The following is a 17,009-nucleotide window of genomic DNA, read 5'->3' as shown; positions in this document are numbered from 1 at the left end:
ACTCTTGATCTCAGGGTTATGAGGTCAAGCCCCATGTTGGGGGATGGCTGGGTGGCTCAGCAGTTGAGCATCTGCCTTTGGTTCAGGGCTTGATCCTAGAATTCTGGGATTCTGGGATTGAGTCCCACATCAGGCTTTCTGCATGGAGCCTGCTTCTCCCTTTGCCTATGTCTCTGCATCTCTCTCTCTGTGTGTCCCTCATGAATAAATAAATAAAATCTTTAAAAAAAAAAAAAGCCCCACGTTGGGTATGGCGCCTACTTAAAAAAATGATTAATTAATTAATTAATTAATTAAAAAAATTAAGTAAAATGCTACTTCTATATTTTTCAAAAAGAAATTATTCCTTTTATTTTACTAGTCATCACGGAAACTGTATATTGAGAACAATCATAATAGTGATTACTATGAGGGTATGAAACAAAGGACCAGCAGGTCTGTCACAAACCTCAAATCGATAAGTACTTTAGATTGTGGCCACAGTTGTTTATAAACTCTGACTCTTGTCTTTTGGACTCTGATGGATGCTTTTCTTTCTGAGCCCAGTTGTTAAAAAAATATTTAAGAATTTGGGGTTAATGTACCTGTTAAACAAAATGACGAAGGATCCTTTGGTTTCTAGTTTTCAAGTTTCATGCTTGTTTTGATGTCTTTTGGAGAAGTGAAACTATTGTGATGCTCAAATGGTAGCAACACTTTTATCACATGCCCCATTAGTCAGTTCTCTTGATGTGAAAAGCTGAACTTGGTCCACACAGCTGTCATTTAGCATTCTCACCTGTGAAAAGAAAAATTAAAGAAAGATGGAAACTAGCTATTTTTCTGTTTCAAAAATAAAACAAGGCCAGTAGAACTGTCATCAGGTCACTTTTCTCAGAAAAGCATTGGCTGACATCCCAAAGGCAAATTGAATTGTGGAAAACAGTCCCGTTGATTTTTGCTGGACAAAGCAGGATAACTGAGGGCCAAAGCAGGCCATGAGTTGAAAATAGGAAGGAAAATAAAATGTAAATGAGCACTCATGAACTCACATTAATGTTGCCTTTGCTTTATTTGATGAACAAAGAAAAAACTGGGAATTGATTTTACAGTTAAATATTTACCTAAAGGTTGATTAACATAAAAGTATTTAATTTAGAGCACTGAAGTTGAGATGAGGTATGTCTAACTTCCATGGATGTTAACTTTGTACTCAGAATTATGTACAGATAAATGACCAAAGAAACATTCTGTCAGCCTGAGTTCCAAAATTAAAACATACTCACAAAGCAAGGCCGTGTTTCAAGTAACTCAATTTGTATTACTTTGGATCTAAGTGGAAATCATGATTTGACTCACATTCTAATGGAGTACAGAGAGAAAGCAAGTATCAGGGCTGAATACAAATACAATCACATTATATCTCATAAAACTTATTATTTTGGCAAGATAACACTACAAAGAATAGTATCATAAAACCTCTATCCTTGGGGCTCTTGACTGGCTCAGTTGGTGGAGCATGGGATTCTTGACCTCAGGGTCATGAGTTTTAGCCATAAAGCTTATTTACTTAAAGAAAAATGTTAAAGATAGATAAAAATAACACTTTTATCCTCAAGTATAATACTTCAAAGACGGAGAAAGACATTATGTAATTAAATAAATAATGAAATCATTTGTGGGAATAAGAAAGAATAAAGAGTTATTTGCTTTCTTTCTTGTGGTATCTCTTCACTAGCTTTTATTAAATGAAAAACACTTTTGAGTGAAATTCTTAATGGAAAGTGCTTATGTTTATATTGTTCTGAGTAATTTTTTACACTCAGATAGATTCAAGTTACAGAAACATCCTATTAGGACAGGATTTCTTTTAAAGAAAAAGAAAAAAGGAGCTAGAAATTCTAAGCTCAGCTAGATGTTAAAAACTGCAATAAATTGTAACTAGAAAATAAAGAGTAAATTTATATGAGTAACAAAGACAATAATTTTTCCTGAAATTTGACATAGCCCTTCACTGAAGTATTATTTTTGGATTATCAATAAAGGGTACTAAATAAACTAGATTGTAATTTAAGTGGATTTTTTTGTGTGGGAAATTTCACAGATGTAGTTATGAAACATAAAGAGACATATAAATGGAAAAGTTTGTTGAAGATGAGGAAGTGTATTATTATCTAAGTATTTCTTCACTTTGGTTAATAATTGATTGATATATTTGGCAGCTCCCACATTCGGGGCATATATATTGAGGATTGTTAAGTCCTCTTGTTGAATAGATCCTTTAAGTATGATATAGTGTCCCTCTTCATCTCTCACTACAGTCTTTGGGGTAAATTTTAGTTTATCTGATATAAGGATGGCTACCCCTGCTTTCTTTTGAGGACCATTCGAATGGTAAATGGTTCTCCAACCTTTTATTTTCAGGCTGTAGGTGTCCTTCTGTCTAAAATGAGTCTCTTGTAGACAGCAAATAGATGGGTCCTGCTTTTTTATCCAGTCTGAAACCCTGCGCCTTTTGATGGGGTCATTAAGCCCGTTCACATTCAGAGTTACTATTGAGAGATATGAGTTTAGTGTCATCATGATATCTATTCAGTCCTTGTTTTTGTGGACTGTTCCACTGAACTTCTTCTTAAAGGGGAATTTTAAGAGTCCCCCTTAAAATTTCTTGCAGAGCTGGTTTGGAGGTCACATATTCTTTCAGTTCCTGCCTGTCTTGGAAGCTCTTTATCTCTCCTTCCATTTTGAATGAGAGCCTTGCTGGATAAAGTATTCTTGGTTGCATGTTCTTCTCATTTAGGACCCTGAATATATCCTGCCAGCCCTTTCTGGCCTGCCAGGTCTCTGTGGAGAGGTCTGCTGTTACCCTAGTACTCCTCCCCATAAAAGTCAGGGATTTCTTGTCTCTTGCTGCCTTAAGGATCTTCTCTTTATCTTTGGAATTTGCAAGCTTCACTATTAAATGTCGAGGTATTGAACGGTTTTTATTGATTTTAGGGGGGGATCTCTCTATTTCCTGGATCTGAATGCCTGTTTCCCTTCCCAGATTAGGAAAGTTTTCAGCTAGAATTTGTTCAAATACATATTCTGGCCCTCTGTCCCTTTCGGCACCCTCGGGAACCCCAATTAAACGTAGGTTTTTCTTTCTCAGGCTGTCGTTTATTTCCCTTAATCTATCTTCATGGTCTTTTAATTGTTTGTGTCTTTTTTCCTCAGTTTCCCTCTTTGCTATCAACTTGTCTTCTATGTCACTCACTTGTTCTTCCACCTCGTTAACCCTCGTCGTTAGGACTTCTAGTTTGGATTGCATCTCAGTCAATTGATTTTTAATTTCTGCCTGATTAGCTCTAAATTCTGCAGTCATGAAGTCTCTTGAGTCTTTTATACTTTTTTCTAGAGCCACCAGTAGCTGTATAATAGTGCTTCTGAATTGGCTTTCTGACATTGAATTGTAATCCAGATTTTGTAAATCTGTGGGAGAGAGGACTGTTTCTGATTCTTTCTTTTGAGGTGAGGTTTTCCTTCTAGTCATTTTGCTCAGTGCAGAGTGGCCAAAAGCAAGTTGTATTGGGAAAAAGAGAAAAAGAGAGGAGAGAAAGAAGGAAAGAAAAGAGAAAGAGAAAAAAAGGGAAGAAAAAACAAACGAAAAAAAAAAGAAAAAAAAAGAAGAAAAAGAGAAAGAAAAAGAAAGGAGAAAAAAAGGGGCTGGGGGAAGGAAACAAATCAAAAAGCAAAAAAAAAAAAAAAAAAAGAACCACGGGGGAGTATCTTCTGATTCTGTATACTTTAAGTCCCTTGGCTTCCCCTGGAACTTGTCCGTCTAGCTGGTCTTCTGGGGGAGGGGCCTGTTGTGCTGAGTTTCAGGTGTTAGCACTTGGGGGAGCTGCTGTGCCCCTGCCTGGTGCAGGGCTCAGTGGGGGTTGTTTACCCCGTGAGGCTGCAGGAGGAACAGCCCCAGTGGCGGGGCCAGCTCTCCAGCCCTGGAGTCAGCCCCCGCAGTAACCCCGGAGCTCTCCGTCTGCAGGGCCTGGAGGCTCCGGGGCGGGGCCGCTGATCTGCTCAGCTGGGGCAGGAGCGTCCTTGCTGTCCTGGGCCCTCCCGGCCTCTGCCTGTCCCGGGGGAGGCGGGATCCTGGGCTGTGTCCCGGCGCCCTGTGCTCCGGGGCCTGCGCTGGTGGATTCGCGCTCCCGCCCCGCAGCCCCCTCCGCGGAGCCGCCGCCCGAGCCCCACCCCGAGCTGCTCCTGGAACCGCGCAGCCCCCTCCGCACGGAGCCTCTTCCTCTGCCCGAGCCCCTCCGAGCTGCTCCCGGGGCCGCGCAGCCCCCTCCGCGGAGCCGCCCCCGAGCCCCTCCGAGCTGCTCCGGGTCCCGCCGTGCGCTGCAGCCCTTAGGGAGCTCGGCGCACTCTCCCGGGGCGCAGGTGCCTGTTACTGTCCCAGGGAGCCCGAGGGCATCCCCGCCCTCCTGGGTCCTGCTCCAACTCCCCGCGAGCCCCTTTCCGCCCGGGAAGGTCGGTGCAGCTCCTGCTCCTCCGGGACGGGGCTCTCCTGTCCTGGGGACACTCGCCCCGGCCTCAGCCCCGCTCCTCGCGGGGCCCCTCCCCCTTGGAGGCCTTTGTTTCTTTACTTCTTTTTCCCCGTCTTCCTACCTTGATAGAAGCGCGAACTCTTCTCACTGTAGCATTCCAGCTGTTCTCTCTTTAAATCTCAGGCCGAATTGATAGATTTTCAGGATAATTTGAAGGTTTTCTAGGTAATTTGGTGGAGACAGGTGATTTGGGGACCCTACTCTTCGCCATCTTGCTCCTCCCCTCTTTGAAGATGAGGAAGTATTCATCTTATGACAAAGGGTTTTGGAGCTTCATAAAAATAGTGAATTGAGATAATAGGCAATGGGTAACAAAATATGCCACATTAGCACAAAGAAAATTTTAGCCTGAATGCAATTGAGAAAAATACATACACATAAAGCTCTTGGCCCTTCCCCATTTGCTTAAGAGTAGGACATAAATTTGTCAAGTTGTTCCTCCTCCCTTTTCTACCAGGAAGGACACAATTTAGTCACCAGTGACAACTCTAGACCCTTATCAGCCCAGAGATTCACTACAGGAATCAACATCTCAAACTTTACTTACCAGGCTTTATTGCCCATTAGTTCCCCCACACATTTACCTTCCCACAATCCCCAGCCTCGAAACTCAGTCTCTTTCCTTTGTCCTGTCACTTCTCTAAAACTTTATTGTTCTATTAAGATACTGCATAAGTCCAAGTTCTAACCACTCCTTTGAGTTATTCATCAATGAGAACTCCCATGTATATGTGCAATGCACAATTTTCTATTTGTCTTTCTCTTGTTCATCTTCTGTCAGTCTAATTTGCAGGGTCCTACCTGGAGAACCTCAAGACGGTAGAGGAAAAAGAAACCTTTTCCTCCCCTACATAGAGATTCAGCAAATTGGCAATAGTTCTACAAAAATTATTCCAATAAATATCTTAAATCATGAAGAGATTTAAATTGTAGAAAGAAAAGCAGGTATGATCACTCCATTCATTAAGACAATGAGGCTGGTGAACAACATAAGATGAAAGGGCCATATACTTAGCAGAACACTATGTAAATTATAAGCTCCTGTCTGGGAGATACCAGTGCGCTGTAGTGACGTAGAGGGAGAACACAAAGATGGCATGCGCCAGCCTACATTCCCACAAAGTACATTCATAGTCCCCTAGATATGCCAAGGCTATTGTCCTGCTAAAGCTCCAGGACAACCAATAGGCCTCCCTCACGGAAAGACTAAGGGTGAGTCTCAGTCTGCTGTCCTCACAATGCCCTGGAAGTGGCAACCTACCACGAACTCTCTGGTTACTACAGTCCTGTGAGATCGGGGAATGCCGAGTCCCCCCTGGCCACCAAGCCCAGGTCACCAAGGATATTCCTGGGGTGGCAGCAGCAAAGACCAGCACACCAGGCATGCATAAAAGCTGCACTCTGGGAAATCCTGGCAGGCTGGAGTGCAGCAGCAAGACAGCACGGAGATAGCACCCACCCTCCAAGGTCTCTGGAAAGGGCTGCAGGTGGCCCTTACATATGTATTTCATGAGAAGCCTCGCTCTCAAGCTGCAGCTGTAATGATGAAGAGCTGATAGGCCTCTTTCACAGAAAGGCCTGACCTGCTGGGTCTGTTGCCTGTTGCTGAGCCCTGCAGATGGTAGCCCGTCTAAGAACCCTTTCCCTGTTGATTGGAATCCTGCAGGATGCCCGAGCATAAGCCCCACTGACCACGGGAGCGGGGCGATGCAGAGGTCGCCCCTCGCAGAAGCCCCAAAAACCGTGGCACCTGAGCCTACTGGCTGCCCCCCAGGGGACAGTGGCGGAGGGAGGAGGGCACAGAGATGCCACCGGGGCTGAGCAAGGCAGACGGAGGGCGCGGAGCTGGCACCTGCTGGGAAAGGAACATTTATAAAGGGGGGACGGGGGGGGACAGAAAGAAAAACCTAGAGTTCAAAAAAGAAACAACAACAAAATGGTATCTGCCAGCTAAAGCAAGACAGAGAGAGAGGGCACAGAGATGGTATCTGCCAGGAAACAAAAAAGAAAGAAAAAAAGGGAAGAAAGAAAAAAGCCTGGAGTTAAAAAAAAAAAAAAAAGATAGCATCCCGCAGCTGTAGCAAGAGCCCAAGGGGAGCCCCCCGCCCCCCCCAGTCTCCATCCCAGCAGAGGGCCTCGTGCGTGTTCAGGGAGATGCCTACCCCGCAGGCCAACCTTCCCACGCGCCATGCGGCACCCCTAGACTGGCGGCCTCTGCACAGGGGGGTCGGGGGGCACAAGCAGTCTCTGTAGCCGAGTGGATCTTGGGGACATGAGCGCCATCGGTTTTCAGAGCTAGATGGTTTTCCAGGTTCCTCTCCCAGGTTCTGGTCTTAAAGCTGGGGGTGCCCCCTGTGGGGTTTGAACCCTTGGCTCCTCTGGGAGAAGCTCTGGGTTTCGAGTTCCCGCCCTATCACTGCGCGAGGGGTGAGGTCAACTGCCAGGCTGATGGTGTCCTAGTGTCTCCTACCTCCGTATGTTGGAGGGAGGTCAGTGTAGACCTCCATTTGCCCGGTGCTTAGGAGTGATTAGCATTTGGGGTTTTGTTTTGTCTTGTCTTTTTTTTTTTTTTTTCCAGAGGCATTTGTTCCAAATGTAGTGTAGCTTTGGTGTATTTGTGGAAGGAGTTGAGTTTACCTCTTAGGCTACCATTTTGAGCAGAACCTAGTTTTGTTGTGTGTGTGACCTAATGTATGTGCACAGTGTATTTTAGAATTTTCATTAAAATACAAGTGTGGTAAGCCATTAAGACCTACTGTCAATGAGGCCCAAGGATGCAAGAGCACCTGGCTCTGAGGGTTCCAAACAGAGGAGGATCAGTCATTGGCCTTGACAAAATTCAAAGCCAGAGAGACAAGTGGTGGTGAAACAAGAAAGAAAATTATTTCAGTGAGGTCAATATTGGAAAGACAGCTGACTAACGTCTCAAAAAGTCTCTGAAGTGCAGAAAGTACTTCTCTGGTTTGTATAAAGAAGATGTGGGACAAAGGTCAGTGGGTAAGAGCAGGTGAGCAGTAAAGGTCAGGCTGATCATTGTGTTAAAGTCAATCCCATGGGGTCTTATTGGTATTAGGCCAGTCCCTATTGCTTGAGGGAGTAGTTTTGATTCCCAAAAAAGGGATGCTTTGCCTGCAGGGTCTTTTGCCTGAGTTAAAACTAAAGCTGAAAAGAACTTAATCAGAAAGTGCAGGGGGGTGGGGGTGTCTGGGCGACTCAGTGGGTTAAGCGACTGCCTTCCATCGGGTTGATCTGGAATCCTGGGATTAATCCTCGGATGGGGCTTCCTGTTCAGTTGGGGGCCTACTTCTCCCTCTTGTTCTGACACCCCCTCCACACACACTCATGCTCTTTCTCTTGCCTCACTCTCTCTCAAATCTTAAAAAAGAAAAAAAAAAAGTGCAGATGGAGGCCAAAATGGGGGTAGTTGAAGTCCTCTTTCAGTACCAACATTTATTCCTTTATTAGGAATGTTGTGTAAGGATCTACTGTAGGCCAGGGACTTTCCTAGGTATCCAAGTACAGCAGGGAACAAATCTATGAACCACTGGAATCTACAAAGTAAAGGGGAAAGAGTCAATAAACATATTTTCAAGTAATGACAGATACGTGTTTCAAGGGGAAATAAAGCCAGATAATAGAACAGAGAGAGTGATGAGGTGTTGTTTTCCATGGGGAGACCAGAGCATTCTTCTCTGAGGAAGTGGCATTTGAAAAGAAAATTGAATACGTTAGAGTGAAACTGAGGGAGAAAAACGGGGAAGAGGCTGTAGCCATGACCCTGGGAGAAAAACCCAGGAGCACTGCAGGTGCATTAGGAGGACATTGTAGTGAGGACAGAGAGGACTTTAAGAGGAGTTTACAGTGTAGCCAAAAACAACGATTATTTTAAACTACCATTCTACTAGTAGCATTTACTTCAGCTTTCTCATTTCACACCAAATGGAAAATTCACAAGGGACAGAGATGGGAAGAATTTTACATGTGAATCACAGAATTTAGAACTAAAAACTCGTCTTCGACATAGTAGAAAAAAATCAAATCCCTAGGGCTCTAAGGACTGCTGAAAGAGAAAACTGTCAAATTTCCACTTACCCTCAACAAAAAGATACAGTCAGTAGCATCATCATCAAAACACTTAATGAAGAAGAACTGTGTGAAAGATGGAGCCACTTAGGGCATGTAAATGCCTCTACTAATGGTTATGGTAATTATTTAGTCGAAGAATATCACGTGTAGTTACCTTATAATTTGGGATATAAGCTATGTAAAACAAAATACAGGGTAATAGACTTTATGGGGCTAACCACAGTGAATGATGGCAGGGTTCTCAGGATTTTTTGCAATAATTACACATTTTACTCAGAATATTCCTTTATATTTGTCAGGCTCACATATAAACTCCTGAGATGTTGAAATCCTGTATGTCCAAAAAAAATCCCCATGCCATTTTGTCTCCTGCTTAATGTAGTCAATAACTGAGAGCCTCTACTTGCCCGCACATAAACAGCTTGGACATCTTCAAGGAATGATGAAAGTGTCTTGACAATGTTTCATAAACTGTTCATTACTGGGTGCCTGGGTTGCGCAGTAGGTTAAGCATCCCACTCTTGATTTTGACTCCAGTCATGATCTCAGGGTTCTGAGATCTAGCCCAAAGTCAGTCTTCACACTCCATGCGGAGTCCTCTTGTCCCTCTGCCTCCCCCTCTGCCTCTCCCCCGGCTCCTGGGTGTGCGCACTCATATGTGCAAGCGCTCTCTCTCTCTCTCTCTCTCTCTCTCTCGTAAATAAATAAATTCTTAGTTCATTACCTACTAGGATAGTTGAATGTGTGAAACCCAGTTAGTGCCCAAACAGTGATCAGGATTTTGTTGTAGATTTTTTTTGTTTAATTCTTCAATTCTAGACCGCACACACACATACACACACATACACACACATACACACACACACACACACTTGAGATACAGAAGAGGTAGCTAGCAACAAGGCAAACCTTTGAAAAATCATAAAGCAAATACTTCAAAGAAAATATGTTTTCCCTGGAACACTGCACAGTGCTTAGCTGGCATGTTGTCAGCAAACAAAAAGAAATTCAGTGTTAGCATTTATGACAGAGCACACAACATAATAAAGAGGATTTGGTCTGAATAAAGAGATGGTCCTAAAATGCTTCAGACCATCTGCAGCAGCACTTTAGGACCCGAGCAGCCTGGTGGCAGTCTTCTTTTCTATCAATTATTTGTTGCCAGCCCCCGAGATAAGAAACGAGCCCTACTGGTGTTATTAAAATAAGAAAAATAGGAAATCTCATTTAACATTGCCAACAGCTTCAACTCATTCTGAATCTCCCCATATAGCAGCCAATAATCCAATAATGATATTGTTTCCAGTAATATACTTAAATATATCTCACTACAAATAATTGTGTCTTGACACTCCATAAATGTTTTGCACAGTGAAATCTTTTTTAGTTCAAACATCTTCATTTTAATGATATTTCATAAAACTTGACTATTAGGTAAAATAAACCAGTACTGTAAGCAACTGTGCATAACCACATAAAGCACCTATAAGTCATCTTTTTTTTAAACCTAAATTGTCTTCTTATAGCCACTGTCAATGTTGATAAATTAAGCTTCACTTAGTTGTCCTGACTCACCTGGGTCTACCTTGTTGTCCGTTATAAACAAAGTTTTCTTCTAGATTTGCTTTCTTGGCCTCTTTCTTCTACACTCCCCCAATACTGACATGTCAGTTTTTGAATTTGGTGTTTTGCATGTTCGAACTGTTATATCAAATAAGCCTAGACTCTTTGATCCCTTCTAATGCTCCCCTGACACAATATCTAAAATATTTTTCCAGTTTTTTCATCTTGATTTCTCAGAGACCTCTTGTGGGAAAATTTTGTCAGTAAAAAATGTGAGTGACATCAACTGTGAACTGTGACATAAACTAGTAACTGACAGTTCATGCAATGGGCTATATTTCAGTACAGTTTGCAATGGTAATGGCATATATTTTGATTTTAATGTAATACCAATCATGGAAGAAGAATGTAGAAAACTTAGATGTTATCTCCATATAAAAAGAGAGAAAAATTTTAGAAGGACACGTGTAATACATAATGAGGAAGGGCTAGGCAGTACTGTTAGGAGGAAAATTTACTATACTAAAATCAGGGAGGAATTTAGGATGGGCAATATGTTAAAAGAGATTCTGCACTATGGTAAAAGCAGAATGATTTTATCAACAAAATGACACAGATGTGATTCACAAAGCAAAAGATGTCTTTGTCAGTAGGGGACCTGTAGTTAAGGTACAGTTTCTGGTAAGAACAATGACTGAGATGATATGGGAAGAATAAGGTTGTGTATATTAAAGGGAAATCTTCGAGCCCATGAGCTCAAGAGCATCTGCCTGTCAATTCTCCCACAAACCTGATCTACCAATCTGAAGTAAATCAAATTTTCATAGTTCCATGATGCCTCCTAGACTGGTCTCCTGCTATAGGTTCATGAGGAAATCCTGTAACAGGAAGTGCATCTACATGCGATCATATTTTGCTCTCTTATAGGTAGATCGATCATGTTATTTATAACACAAATGAAATTTTCTTTTTAAGTTTTCTTTAAGATATTTTATTCATTTGAGAGAGACAGAGTGAGCACACACTAGCAGGGGGAGGGGCAGAAGAATTTCTTGAATGATGGCCCAAGAATTCATTGACATGCTCTACTACACTCCCCCCTTTAAAAAAAAAAAAGGATTTTATTTATTTATTCAGGAGAGACACAGGCAAAGGGAGAAGTAGGCTCCCTGTGGGGAGCCTGATGTGGACTCGATTCCAGGACTCCAGGATCATCCCCTGAGCCGAAGGCAGATGCTCAGCTCTGCTTCTGTCATGGTCATAAGAACATGCCCTGGGGAGCTCACTGGTGCCAGGAGAAGGGAGACATGCATCAGACATGTGCTCAGCTCCCCGGCACCTGGCACCTTCCAGTTATCACCTTAGTCAACTCTAGACCTATGTGAATGAGGGTGAAGCTCACTGCTGTCATGCCACTGAATTTGGGATATCTTTGTTACACATCAATAACTAACTGATCCAAGGCTGTATCCTAAGCACAGACTAAGCTCTGAAGCATCTGTCAGCCTTGTGAGCTATATTATTAGCTCTGTTTTGCAAGAAACTAAAGTTTAGAGAAGTTCTCTAATTGAGTATAGTTTCTAGCCAGGCCTGCCTAAGTCTTTCTTCTTTAATCCTATCAATACCTTTCAGTGTTCTAGAAAATTCAGGTTTGATCCTTTTCTTGAACTTTCCTTTACCCTGCTTTTGGATGGATATACTCAGTGGGTAGGACTAGAAGGCTTTCTCTCTTTTGTTTTCTGTTTTTGACCTGAGTAATAATGACACTAACAAGGGCCTGATTGTGAAGCTGGAAAAAGCTAATCTGCAGCTATGCAATTGCTCTAATTTATGTTGCTGTTTCTTCTTCCAGAGACGTATACTACTCTTTCCTTTCAGGTACACATTTTTTTGTTTGAATCCTTCTCAAATTAAAGAGAAAAAGATCTGAAATATGTGCTTGGTGAAAACAACTCACCAACACTGTATGATCTTGATCCTAGTTAATTGCATTTTAACCTTATCTCTAAATGAGGAATTTATTTATTTATTTATTCATTTTTAAAGATTTTTTATTTTAAGTAATCTTGATATCCAACATAGGGCTCAAACTCACAATCCCGAGACCAAGAGCCCCATGCTCTACCAACTGAGCCAGTCAGGTGCCCTGCTAAATGTGGAATTTAGGGCTTTGTTTTTTTTTTTTTTTAAGGGCTTTGTATTCTTTTAAATATACTTGAAGCATTTTCTGCTCTCCTTTTCTTTCTTCCTTATAAAGGAATAACTGGTATATATTGACTATGTCAATAGAAGGAAAATAAAATGAAGTAGGAATTCAGTAAGTAAACAGATATCATCAAGGAGTCTACAGGGGGATGGGAGACCACATGGAATCCTTGGGAATTAGAGGTAGCAGGAGTTAGGAGAGGCAGAGAAAATGCAGATATAAAAGAATAAAATCCGATATTTAATCTCATATACTCTTTTAAAAGTCCGTTGTCTTTTAAAAATGTAACTTTCAATTCAATAAGTATATCTTTTTAGTGCCAAGCGTGCTAAATCCATGTATAATACTGAAGAAATGTAGGACCTTATACTGCAATAAGAGGGGCTTGCAGCAACATTCTCCTTATATGTGATCAGCATTTTTTTTCAAAGTTATATGATAAATATAACCTGTGGATTTTGGAGAGAGCAAATAAGCCACCATTTGGTAAGAGTTTTAGTTGGTAAAACATTTGTGAAGAACAATTGGCAGTATAAATCAGAAGCCTTAAAAATTTGTGCCTTAGAGGCTTACTTAACATTCCTAATTATTAGAAAAAGGCAAGTAAGTGCACATGAAGACCACAATGAGATACTACCTCACACCCATGAGGATGGCTCTGGTCCTAGTTCACTAGGGCCACTAAAACAAAATACCACTGGCTGGATGGTTAAACAACAGAAATTGATTTCTCACAGTTCTGAAGACCAGAAATTTTTGTCAGGATGATGGCCATTTGGTGGTTTCTTAGGTTGTTCTCCTTTGCTTGAGATGCTCACTTTGTCTGTGTCTTCGCATTGTCCTTTCCTCTATGCACACATGGAAATGGACAAATCTCTGTACTTCCTCCTCTTAAGGACAGCAGTCCTACAGGATTAGACCCCTACCCTCATGACCTGTTATATCCTTAGAGCTCTCTCCTTCAAAATAGTCACATTGGGGGTTAAGTCTTTAACATATGAATCTGTGTGTGTAGGAGTGGGAGTGACATATAATTCAATTCATAATAATCTTATTGTTTACAATAGCCCCAAGTGAGAAATATTTCAAATACCCACCAATACATCCTTAAATACATCCTTATACATTCATATGATGGAATATGATTTACATGTATATATTAACATGGAATGATGTCATGATATAGTGAGATGAAAAAAGATATATGCATGTATATGCTATAAATGCAATGTGTGTAGTGTGATCTCATTTTGTAAATATAGAAAAATGCATCCACAAATACATTTTTAAATTTCTCTTCCTTTCTCTCTACCTATATATGATCATCAGGAAAGATCATAAAGTAAACCTAGGAATAGATTTATTGAATAGTGGGTTATGATTGATTTTTCCTTTTTCCTTTAAAATTAAGTTATTGCTTGAGTATTTGTATCTGAACGTATTTTATTCATATATTCCTTAAGTAACATTTTCATTTTTTAAAAAAATCTATAAAAATTGAAAATACAATTTACAAAGAATTAAATCCTTAAGGCTTAAAAGGTAATCTGAAATAAAGAGGCTAAGGAGTCTATTGGATATTTTCCAGTATCCCTCTTAGGTTAGTACCAAAATCCAGAGGCTATGAATTTTGATTCATATTCTAAGCACTGAGTGTTATATACATATATCTGTTTCCTACTTTTTTTCATCTAAGGCAATGTTCTTCAGAAAATCTTATCCTTCATGCTAAGAAAATGATTGCTCTTGTGCCTACTGATAGATAAGTGGCACAGTCCCGACCCTGTAGTAAACTGGCATTCAGCGGGCTTTCCCCAGCTCCTTGAGAGCCGGGTATGCTACAGAACAGCTCTTTTTGGCGTCCAAGAACAGCTAGAACAGATCGTCTCTCACCCTGTAAGGCCAGCTGACATTTGATTCACCCACTGGCAGCCACCCGGTCCTCCTGCGAGCTGGTTGCACAGAATGGAGCACTTCATTGGCCTCCTAGGCCCCAGGGCTGAAGGAGAGACCTAACAGCAGAGTGGGAGCCAGCTGCCAAGGACAGCGTGGGCGGGGTGAGGGATGACACTGAGGGGTGTCTCCAGGATCCTCTCCACAGCTCCCCCCACACTGTGAGTCTGAGCCCCCCTCTGGCTGCCTCCTTCCTGGCCGGGTGGCCTGCGGCTGAGAAGGAGCCCTTTTCTGCTTACCCTCGAGAGACAGCCTGGGGTCTGCCACGAAGAATCTAACTGAATCGACTGTGTTTGAAAATAAGTTTCTTTTGTTCTTGTCTTTGAATAAAGGATTCACTGGGTACGAAACGCTGGCTTCAAGTATCTTTTCCCTCAGACGTTTTTGATGATTCCATTTCTTCTTGTGACATATACCCCTGCTTCTCATTCCCTAGTAAAGCTGTTTCTTCTCTCTGGAAGTTTTACCAGGTTTTTCCTCATCCTAAGTGTTCTGAAACGTGTCTTCCGTTTATCCAGTGTCTCTGGAGGTCGTTTTTCCTTTGTCCTACTCGGTCCTCGATGAACCCATCCAGTCTGACACTTAGTGCAGAGAAATCCCGCTCTGCTGTTCGTGGCATGTTGTCTTCCATCCCTTCTGTCTGGTGTCTTCTAGATGGCCTACCTGACCGATCCCAGACCTTCTTCACCTATCCTACATGTTTTAGAAAGTTCTTTCACGCTCTGTAGGACTTTATTTCATAACTGCAAATTATGCCCTATCGATGTGCTTCCCAAACGTCCCTGTGCATACAGATCACCTTGGAATCTTAGTAAAATGAGGATTCTGATTCCAGGTGGCACCTGAGCGTCTGTATTGCCAGGGGTTCATGGAGATGCCAGTGCTGCTGGTCTGCAGCCCGGGCTCTGTACAGCAGGCCCTAGACAACGTGGTAGCATGGCAGGTCCCGAAATGCACCCTGAGACACAGGGACTCCACAGTCAGCCAGCGGGGGGACCTCTGTCCCCCACTCACTGGCCACGTGTCCTTGGGAAAACTGAACTAATCCCTTTGAGAATCTGCTTTTCCCTCTACGAAATAAAGATAACCTGTCCCCATGGTTCGGATTCCCTGAAGTGACGAAGTGTGATATTTAGCCTGCGCACACCGTGGGGGGCACGAAGTGGACCAAGGACAGCCCCGGGCCTCTGCTGTCAGGGGTAGGCTTTAATCATACCCGACAGAAAGTGTCCTGGCAGCCAGGTCTCTGCCCAGTGGGGAGGGATCTATTCTCAGCTTGACCTCAGCCATGAAGTTGTTCTTTGAGTTGAAGGGATTGGAACAAACCCCCACACCTGTTTCATCCCCACACAGAGCCAGTCCCCACCCAGAGGATGGGAACAAGTGCACTCAATTTCAATAAAGGCAACCTTCAGGGTCGGCCACGCAGATACAGTAAATCATTCTGTGATTAATGGAGTATATTGAAAGAACAGATTCCTGTTAAAAACATAAAGGCAATACTTCAAGTGGAAATTGTGAAAAGTCATGAGCAGACGGTGAGGATAAGAGCCTGGTGTTTGGGAGCAAATCTTCTTGCCCTAAAATCATTTGACAGTTATGGTTGTTCTGAACAGAGGGAATGGAAAAGGAAGGAAGGAGGTCAATATTGAGCAGATATTTCATGCCAGGCATTTTGCAAATATTATTATGGGGTCCGCTGTGATAATGTGCGGCTCACCAGAGTTGCATTCAGCTCCCTCGTCTTAGATACGGAGGGTAAGTAGCCTAAAGCAGCAGAATGAGAGGACATATTGGACCAGACATATTTTTAAATTTTTTCCAGTATTGATAATTGAGTTACCAATTTCTGTTTGGTTATAATCTTGCTATTGATAAGCAAACATTTGGTTATAGTTTTGCGGTTAGGAGGCCTGTTTGCATTTGTTAAGTCAAATACAAAAAGAACAGCAGAGTATAGTATCATAGACTCTTGAAAGGATGGGTGATAATTTTCCTAAGAACTAATTTTACCCTTATTAATTCTCATGGAATTTATCAGAAAATTGCTTAGTGGGGCACCCGAGTGGCTCAGGTCATGATCTTGGGGTCATGATATTGAGCCCCAAGTAGGTGTGGAGCCTGTTTGGGATTCCCTCTCCCTCTGCCCCTCTCCTGCCATGCATGTCCATGTGTTCTCTCTCTCTTTCTTAAGAAAAGAAAGGAAAGGGGATCCCTGGGTGGCTCAGCAGTTTGGCGCCTGCCTTTGGCTCAGGGCGTGATCCTGGAGTCCTGGGATGGAGTCCCATGTCGGGCTCCCTGCGTGGAGCCTGCTTCTCCCTCTGCCTATGTCTCTGCCTCTCTTTCTGTCTCTCATGAATAAATAAAGTCTTTAAAAAAAAGAGAAAGAATTGCTTAGTATTTTATTAGCCATGCCACATTCTAGAGGAGAGTCATGAATTACATTGCACAAAACAATTCTGTTCCAATGAAGTTTGGGGAAATTTTTCTTTGGCTAAGGATTTTCACCATTTCCTTAATGAAGAAAAAGCAAGAAATCTGAAAGTGGACTACATACAATATAAGGCGTAGTTTGCTCTAAAGCAGTTAAAAGGACTTTTTCCCAAGAATTGCTTTAAATCATTTTCTCTTGGTGG

At 42.3% G+C, this 17,009-nt stretch overlaps 1 pseudogene; it reads right to left on the bottom strand.

Annotated features, from left to right (window-relative positions):
- LOC100686450 overlaps nucleotides 1-14,992 on the bottom strand; it is an 85,797-nt pseudogene extending 70,805 nt beyond the window's left edge.
- Nucleotides 14,993-17,009: the final 2,017 nt, after the last annotated feature.

The sequence above is a fragment of the Canis lupus genome, chromosome 14 (assembly GCF_011100685.1).
Source record: "Canis lupus familiaris isolate Mischka breed German Shepherd chromosome 14, alternate assembly UU_Cfam_GSD_1.0, whole genome shotgun sequence".
Taxonomy (NCBI): Eukaryota; Metazoa; Chordata; class Mammalia; order Carnivora; family Canidae; genus Canis; species Canis lupus.
The sequence above is the reverse complement of the archived record's forward strand: the minus strand, read 5'-3'. Positions and strand labels throughout refer to the sequence as shown.